We start from the raw sequence: 10,293 nt of genomic DNA, 5'->3' as shown, positions 1-10,293 counted from the left end.
GACAAACGATCTCACGAAGATTAAACGAAGTTGGATTATTTTCAAGAAGTCCATGCTCAAAGCCTTTAATTTCTATTAAGAATAAAAAGGCCAGATTGTTATTCGCCGAAAAACATTTGTTTTGGGAAGAAAAAAAATGGGAAAAGGTTCATTTTACTGATGAATCTAAGTTTAATCTTTTCGGATCAGACAAAAGACCACATATCAGAAGAAAAAATGGAGAAAGACTGTCCCCTAAGTGCATTAAAAGTACAGTAAAATTTGGAGTCGGTAGTATAATGGTATGGGGCATGATATCTTCAAAAGGAACTGACCCCCTTGTGAGAATTCATGGAAAAGTTAATGCCCGAATGTACAGAGAATTGATTAGAGAACATGTGGTACCTAATCTTTCTAATTCTGATATCTTTATGCAAGACAACGCACCGTGCCATAAAGCAAAAATAGTTTTAGAAGAGCTAAATAGATCCAATATTTGGATGAAGTAAAGAATAGATATCCCGTAGCAGACGACGCCGCCTGGCGGTGACAAGCGCACAATTCAACTAACACCGGTGATTCGACCTTGACATTGGCACAAGCACATGGCGTCGGTTGTTTTTAAACACGTCAAATAGCAAACATGCTCGAATATTCACCAGCATTTTTTTAAAAAATATATTTACAAAACCTTTGAAGATTTAAAAGAAAAAGTATATATTTACAAAACATTTTAAGACAATTAAATATTTATTCTTTAAAACATTAACTTCAGCGACAATTAATATATTTTCAAAATAATATTTTTAAATATTACATTTTTACGAATATTCGCGAGCAAGATTATACAAACACCGTGACAGCGAATTAGTAAAATCTTTTACGTAGTATTCTGTTACGTTTCGGTGTGCTGAACACGAATCTGAAAACTGGGTTAGGGTTAGGGTTAGGGTAGATTTTTTTCTACTAATTCGCTGTCACGGTATTTGTATAAATTTACCGATTTTTTTTTTAAAATAAAAGATATTTCAATAAATGGGTGTCTTTCTGAGTGCGTGTTTAAAAAATTATAAAAAGATTTCTATCTTGTGATACTACATTTCATCTTTATAAAAATAAAAGTTATAAAAAGATATGTGAATAAGATAATATATTTTTTTATCTCGATTGTTTATACTTGTGATTTTATTATGCATAAAAAATTGCCTCGGCCTAAAAGGAGTTCTCCTTCACTGATCACCGACATACATCGCACTGTAAATAAATATTGAAAACGCACAAAAAAGAAATGGCCCAAACCGTATAGAATGAACCTTTTTTTATAAGTTTTATTCAAACAGTCTTTATTTGAACTTAATGGACTGTTGTTTTTTTTATTATTATTTATTGTTTTATTCTTTTTATCAAACAAGAATAGAACTTTTATAATGAAATATATATTATGTACTGTTTTTCAAACATCGAAATTTTGAAATTAAAGTTTTATTTAAAACAAAAAAAAAAGACGAGGTGTTTTTTCTTTTCGAGATATTTTTTTTCACCATTTATTACTTTGAAATTTTATTCAACAATGAAATGATAAAAAAAAACTTTTCGTTAAATATATTTTTTTTAAATTATTATAAAATATCTTTTAAGTCTATTTTTATGTCTAAAAGTTTGTTGAAAGTTCAAATAAAGTTTATAATTTAATTGAAAAAAAAAACCCACCTCGTCTTTTTTTTTTTTAATAAAACTAACTTCAATTTAAAAATTTCGAAACAGTCCATAATATCTATGTCATTATAAAAGTTCTATTTTTGTTTAATAAAAAGAATAAAATAGTTATTAAAAAGTTCTGTAAATATATTAAACACGCACTCAGAAAGACACCCATTTATTGAAATATCTTTTATTTTAAAAAAAATCTTGCTCGCAAATATTCGTAAAAATGTAATATTTAAAAATATTATTTTGAAAATATATTAATTGTCTCTGAAGTTAATGTTTTAAAGAATAATTATTTAATTGTCTTAAAATGTTTTGTAAATATATACTTTTTCTTTTAAATCTTCAAAGGTTTTGTAAATATATTTTTTAAAAAAATGCTGGTGAATATTCGAGCATGTTTGCTATTTGACGTGTTTAAAAACAACCGACGCCATGTGCTTGTGCCAATGTCAAGGTCGAATCACCGGTGTTAGTTGAATTGTGCGCCTGGCACCGCCAGGCGGCGTCGTCTGCTACGGGGTATCTATTCTTTACTTCATCCCAATATTTGCGTTATGGATTGGCCAGCTCAGAGCCCAGACCTGAATCCAATTGAAAATGTTTGGAAAATTATTGGTGATAAGATCACAGAACCCCCCCCCCAAAAAAAAAAATCTTGATGATTTATGGGAATGTATAAAAACATCCTGGAATAATATTTCACCTATAACATGTGAACGATTGGTTCTGCCTTGCAGCAAAAGATGCCATAGTGTGATTGAAAACAAGGGGCTTTTCACTAAATACTGAAAGGATTCTTTATTTTTTCATAATGAATTTCCCTCGTTCGTTAACTTTTGGACGCCTGTAATTTAATTAAATTTATTTATATGTAAAAAAAACTAATATGTATTAAAATCAAAATACATTTTTTTTCTTTTCTTTAACTACCATTATTAAACATTGGAAATTCACCAAAATTCTTTTTTTCTTTTTCATAGATAAATTAGAAGCCATTAAAAAAAAAATGATCGATCGTTCCTTAACTTTTGGACGCTACTGTATATCAAAAATTGAAGAGAAAAGGTCAATAAATAATATATTCAAATTTAAAACAAAAAAAGTAGTGTTTTTTAGAAATTTACCTGTACAGTCCGAAGTTTAAAACCTTTTTTTTCTAAAAAAAAAACAAAAAAAACACGTTGTTTGTTTTTTTTGCGTTTTTTAATGAAACCTTGGTTCTTGCTCCTTTAATTGAAAAAAAAATTAGAGCTTGAATTACATTTTTCGAGGAGTAATAAGCTTGGAAAGACGGGGTGGAATTATTCACTATTTTTCACGAAATTTCTGACACACCCACGTCACCACATGTAGACTGATAACTCGATTGTTTTTTGTTTATTCCTTTTCTTTTCTTTTTTTTTTATATTTTCTGCCTTAACTATAGATGTCTATAACCTATTTGCCACCACTTCTGATACCATGTTGTGATATAGGTATGGATGGATTTTTATAGATTAACGAGGATGCAAGAGGACTGAAATGAAACACGTTAATTTACGGAGGTATACAAACTGGAACTGCTGACGGTGAGCCCAAAACAGGAAGAGGGGATATGGGGAAGGAGTGGGAGGAGGGCTAGCTAGACTTTTAGTGCTTATGCTAGAACACTAACTATTTAATATAGTGTGTGGGGGTCGTCAGGCCTTTTTAGGAACTAACTTCCTCCACAAAAAAATAAAAATAGAAGGAAGAAGACTTACATGCAAAACAAACGGAGGTTTATTCATAGAAACCAGCCATTAACAAATAAAATATGATTCTCTTTATAATGAGTTCAGAAGTCCTTTTTAAGTGTTCGTATAAAAAATGAGATCGGCGGTATGAGATGGCTTGAATGGCATTGTGTAAGCATGCGTGTAGGTTATCGGCATTGTGGGAGAAATGCGATGTAGTCGGGCTTATGCATGCGTGAAAGTGTATCAGGATTGTTTACGCATCCGAGGTGCAAGTAATGATGAGTTTGTTCTGAAAATGTTGAATGACTGCTCGCAATGTAGGTAGAATTGTCAGTTGCGCGGTTGTTCGACGTGTTAGGAGGTCCATGTATTTTTTTTGGCGCTAATTGGCTGTCATTCGGCGTTTGCTTCGCAGAAAATCACGTTGTTTAATCTTCGATCGTGGAGCGATTAATCGCAAAAAATCAGTAATTTTGAGAGACCAGTGTTGTTATTTCTTACGAAAGTCTGAAGTTGAAACGTGCCAAGGGAAACGATAAGCCGCTAAAATTCATATGTGCCAGGTTCGAGTGTGCGAGTCTCTCATAACGTCTGTTTATTGTTGCTGTGTTTGTGCTGAGTTTACTTTGCAGTTCCTCAGATTTTCATGAAATCGGTCTGCCATGTCGGCGAGCTTTTCAGTGCTTGTCTCTTCCATTGTGGGTGCCAGAATTTGTATTGTTGTGTCTGGGAGTTTATCCAGCCACAAACTTCTCACTATATTTTTGGACATTTTGTTGTCCCCTAGCAATGATCGCATATATCGTAAAAGTTGCGACAGTGTGCGATCTCCTAATTCCACTTGGGTGAAGAGATTGCGTAACATTGTCTCGTTTGATAAGCCAGTCCGTCTCAAAATAGCCTCCTTAAGTTTATTGTATCGATTATTTTCTGGCACGTTCTCCAATAAATCAGTCACCTCTTTGATGACGTCTGCCGGGAGTTTTTCAACCAAATAAAAATACTTGGTTCGCTTAGACATAATCCGTTTTGCGTCGAAAAGGGCCTGACTCTGGATAAACCACGTCTTTATATTGGTGGGATTAAAAGCTGGTATATTTAGCGTTAATTGTAGCCAGAGGCGTTTCAGCACGGGGAGGTTCCATTTTTCTGTTTTTCGTTTGAAAGTGATTTTAAAGCCTTTAAACTGTCGAGTACGCAAAGCTTGAAATCGTGATCGAAAAAAAAAATGTTGCTTTTGCTAGGGTCTGTGTTTCTGAGGTCTGTTAAACTGCCGAGTGAAGTTCGAGATTGTGGTAGATCATTTTCCGAGGGGTTTTACACGCTCGTGTTCACGTTTGGATCGGCTGAATTGTAGCCGTGTGTGTTCATTACACGTTATTTATCACCAACTCGTTGTTGGGAGGTGCCTGATGAGCAAAAGTGCTGTTTTGACGCTGAGTCATGATTTGTTTAATTTTCGATTTTATAGTGACTATCAGCAAAACTCGCTAATTTGTTGCTATATTGTACTGAGATCCACGCTTCGTTTGACAGCTTGTATCATCCCTTAAGATTCGCGTCGTCTTTTTACTTCCTTTGAGTGTTACCGCACGCATGATATAGCAAGTAGTTTAGGAAACCGCGTGTAGCTTGTAAGGAGATTCCGTTGTGCATGTAATGTTCTAAGACGGGTCACCAACTTGTGGGGGTCGTCAGGCCTTTTAAGGAACTAACTTCCTCCACAAATAAATAAAAATAAAAAGAAGAAGACTTACATGCAAAACAAACGGAGGTTTATTCACAGAAACCAAGCATTAACAAATAAAATATGATTCTATTAATAATGAGTTCAGAAGTCCTTTTTAAGTGTTCGTATATAAAAAAAGGAGAATGTCTTTTTTTGTTGAACTGTTCATATGTTAAAACATGGTAAGAGAGGCAATAGGTAATGTTCCTCTGTGAAATTGTATGAAGCGCGCAGAGCGGTGAAAATGGAAGAGTGATAGTAACACGCGTGGAACGTCCGAATGAGAATGCAGTTGAGAGAGAGATTTGATGTTTTTGTGTGCTTAAATACTATTTGGACCAGCTCCAGCGAGCTTAAGAAGAAAAGTTTAGGAAAATATTCTTGGAGAAATTCCATTGGACAGAAACATCATGTGGAGTGCTCTGAACTACGTCCCGCTCGTTTTGAGTTGATTTAATATATAAGGCCACGCCGGAATTTGCGTGGGAGTTATTTTTTATTTTTCAAGCGCCAACATAATCATAATCATACTGCGCGCCTAAATTGTATTTATTTTTATAACAATTTTTAATCCGAATCTTAACCGTGTCAACTGGCACAAGTGTAAAGAGGGGGTGAGTGGAATAACATTTGAGCGGATCGCCCCAGGTGACTTTTACTCTAGATACGCCACTGGATTCCCATTAGATGCTGTCTCTCTAATAAAAAGATAATATTGGCACCCCCCCCACCTGCTCGTCAATAAAAAGTTATACACATGGATGTATTTAAAACCTATCCCGACTTATGTCTCTATTATTAATGTATATCTGTTATCAGAAAAAGATAACTTAATACCATTGCAAAATTGTGATATATCTCCAGATGACAATAGTTCTTTTCGAGGACATGATTTGCTGAGAATTAAATCCTCCTCTATTTGCTTAGCATTATCTTCCTTGACAACTTACAAATATTCTACTGTAAAAATTGCTATAGATAGACTATTTGTATTTTCCAGGAGTTTGCCTTATTCCCACCAAATATGAGTCGTTCTGCAGACCTATCTCAAGTCAAGGATACAATATTATTTCTCTTCAGCAGATATCGACGTGAGACAGACGTGTTCTGTTTTGGAAAATAATTAATGCAGATAGGAAAAAAGTTTAGGCAAGAATAACTTGTGACGGCAGCTCGATAACAATAATCATGACGATAATAATAATAATAATAATAATATTAATAATAATAATAATAATAATAATAATAATAATAATTACAAATTCACCAAAATTCATAAAATCACCCAATTTTCATGACATTTGCAGTATTTATAAAATAACAACAACAACAAAATATAATGAAGCTATTCTTTTAAATCAATGTATTGTTTTTTTGTAAGCAAAAGCATGTAATCAACCTGAGGGAGCAATTTGCCCCTTATTGGGGAGCTGTAGATCCCCCCAGGTGCCTGAGAAGGGCTGAATAACTATGCTAAGATAGCTTTAACCGATCCCGGGTAACGGCAAATATCCTGAGGATTTAAAATACAGAATATAAATATACATTTTATTCCATTGTCAAAATAGATATTTTGCTTTTTGGTTGGAAAACCTGAGATATTTTGTTATTTGAAAAACTCAACAGGAAATGTGAGAATGTTAGAATAATATATTGTACTGAGTGAGTGATGGATGGTGACCTTTCCACCCCAACCACATCGGGTCGATACGCTCGAAAATTAGTTAGATTACTTTTTGATTTCAACGAGCACAGATCGTGTGGAGACCCGCCGTTCCCTGAAGATGTGACCCTTCCTCCACCCGTCTGACGCTGTCTGTGAAGAAGATTTGAGACTTTGAAAAACTTACTAAGAACTGAACGATATTTGTAAAAACATTCAATAGAATTCTCGTGTCTGTTTTTCTTTCTGCCTGTGGCTTCGATATTCGCTTTCAGCATACAGGATTCAATGTAACAACCATCAGAGAAGGACTAGACGATCCGAGCCGAAGTTTCCAGACAACAGGGTCCTAGCGAGCTTCATTAGGAGAGGGGTTACAATAAACTGACAACAACAACAAAATATAATGAAGCTATTTTTTTAAAATCAATGTATTATTTTTTGTAAGCAAAAGCACGTTTGCTGAAGTTAAAGTTTTAAGTATTAAAAAGGGACGCACGTATGTCTGTTTGTTTGTATATATTGTTGCATGAGTAACTACCCAGGGTTTTCACCGTTTGGAGTTGAGCCCCTTGGGACGACTTATGTTTACCGTGGAGAATAAAGACGTACGCATGTGGAAACATATCGGTCATTGTGTTGTGTTTAATCCGTGGGCATCCTAAGGAATATCACATGGTGATAGTGGTGTAATAAAACGATGTCCAATAAAGAGTAAAAAAGGAAGAAAAACAGATAAGTAATGTTTAATTTTTGTTTAAATTTGTACGTGCGCTCTACGGAGAAAAAGAGAACAACAAAAAAAGAGAAAAACGTCGGAAGTGGGCATGGATGAAATAAACAGATCAGTAGCTGACGTATAAGACCACACCACCCCTATGTATGGAGGAGGATTTTTCAACGTACTGGAAATTATTCAAAATAAAATGGCATAACTATCCAATTATTACATATTTGACGAGGCAATCAGTACAATATCAAACGACACTTTTGCTTCACACGTTGGGGGACAAAGCTTTGAAAGTGTACTACGAGTTTCAATTTTCAACACACGAATATGTAAGAATGCCCACCAAAATTATTCAGGCGTTTGATAAATATTCTATAGGGGAAGCAAATGGAACCTACGAGCGGTATGTTTTTCACATGAGGAAGCAAGGAGAATCGGGGACCGCGGAATCCTTTATTACAGCAATTTGAACATTGGTAAGAATGTGCAATTTTTGTGATAATTGCGTTCCCTCAGTAAAGTAGTGCTGGGAATACACTCACCAGATAGAAGCTATTAAAAATAAGTTAAATTTGCAAAGATGCATTGACATTTGTAAGCTGTCTGAAAATGCTACGTTACAATCTAAAATGCTAAGACCAGAGGGAGTGAACAGAGTGGATTTAAAAGCCAAGAAAGTAACTGAGAGAGAGAGAGAGAGAGAGAGAGAGAGAGAGAGCGGGGCATGTGCCCTGTGACATGGACCGAGTAAATAGTTATGCCTTGCATTTGGCAAGACATGCTATAACTGTAATAGAAAAAACACTTTGCTACGAAATGCTAATAATCAAGAAAAAAGAAGGTGCAGATTTTCAAAACACAACAATATAACCAGGAAAATGACAGGTAAACAGTGTAACAATTAAAGAAAAAGTTAATGCTGTGATAAATGCGGAAATGATGATGGTGAAAGGAAAGCCTATTATTTTTCAGCTTGATAGTGGAGTATCAGTAAGCATACTGAATAAGAAGCACGTGATGGGGAAAACACTGGAGCCTTCAAATAAGACGCTTTCATATGGAGTGGCGCAGAAGTGAAGTCATTGGGAGAGTGCCGAGTCAAAATGATAAACGTCAAAATTGAACAAAAATATCCGGTCATGTTTGTCACTGTGAAAGAGAATTTCCATCCCTTACTTGAGGCAGATGCAATTCAGAAGATGACACTCATCACATTAAACCAGGACCAGTTTAAAATGGTCGCTAAAGTTTAACAAGTGAATGAATTAAGCAGACAGGAATCGGAGGGCATTATAAACGAGTTCAAAGAGATATTTAAGGAGGAATTGGGTCAATTACCGGAAGAGATACATTTGGAGGTTGATCCAGGAGTAACATCAAATGTAGCAGCAGCACGAAGAGTACCAGTGGCACTTAAAGAGAAATTAAAAGTCGAATTAGAAAACTGGTTTTAAAAGAAAGTTATTGGGCCAGTTAGTGAGCCGACTCCGTGGGTAAGTGCATTAGCACTGGTTGTGAAGAAAAACGGAAATCTAAGGATTTGCATAGACCCAAGACCACTAAATAAAACTCTGAAATAAGAAAATTTCCAGATACCTACATTGGATGATTTACTACCAGAACTGGCTGACAGCAAGGTATTATCAACCCTAGATTTGCGAGATAGATTTTGGCATGTAAAATTGGATGAAGCCAGCAGTCGGTTGACAAAATTTATTACGCCATCTGGTCTGTTTCGGTGGAAAGTTTTACAGCCCCGGAGATATTTCAAAAGGCCCTCTTTAACAATGTATCTGATTTAGAGAGGATGATAAACAAAGCAGATGATCTTCTGGTGATTGGGAAGGGTAAAACAATCAAGAAGGCAACAGGTGATCATGACATAAAACTCAGGAAACTGTTGCAGAGATGTCGTGATAGTGGAATGCGATAAGATTCTGGTTAAAAAGAAAGTTATTGAACCAGTAAGTGAGCCAACTCCATGGGTAAGTGCATTGGCATTGGTGATGAAGAAAAATGGAAATCTAAGGATTTGCATAGACCAAAGACCACTAGATAAGGCTTTGAAAAGGGAACATTTCCAACTACCTACATTGGATGATTTGCTGCCAGAACTGGCTGACAGCAAAGTATTTTCCATCCTGGATTTACGAGATGGATTTTGGCATTTGAAATTGGATGAAGTCAGCAGTCGTTTGACTACATTTACCACGCCATTTGGTCGGTTTCGGTGGAAGGTTTTACCATTTGGGATTACTCCAGCTCCAGAGATATTTCAAAAGGCCCTCTTTAACAATGTATGGAATTTAGAGGGTGTGATCAACAAAGCAGATGATCTTCTGGTGATTGGGAAAGGTAAAACAATGGAGGAAGCAACAGCTGATCATGACAAATAACTGAGAAAACTGTCGCAGAGATGCCGTGATCGTGGGATTCGATTGAATGCTGGAAAATTGAACCTACAACAAACATCTATATCTTTCATAGGTCACATGATAACCAGTGATCTGATCCTGGGAAGGTAAAAGCTATAAAAGAGATGTCATGCGCGACAGATGTTAATTAAAAAGTTAGTGAGTCAGGCACCAGTGTTGAGATACTATGACCCAACAAATCTTTAATAATCCAATGTGATGCATGTGAGAAGGGTATGGGGCTGCACTACTGTGAGAAGGTCAACTCCTAGCCTATATCAGCCGTGCACTGACCGACACAGAAATCCGAGATGTACAAATTGAAAAAGAACTGGTATCAATAGTTTATG

The sequence above is a fragment of the Euprymna scolopes genome, chromosome 45 (genome assembly GCF_053919585.1).
Source record: "Euprymna scolopes isolate OS-2025 chromosome 45, ASM5391958v1, whole genome shotgun sequence".
Classification (NCBI taxonomy): domain Eukaryota; kingdom Metazoa; phylum Mollusca; class Cephalopoda; order Sepiida; family Sepiolidae; genus Euprymna; species Euprymna scolopes.
Note: the sequence above shows the minus strand (reverse complement) of the source record.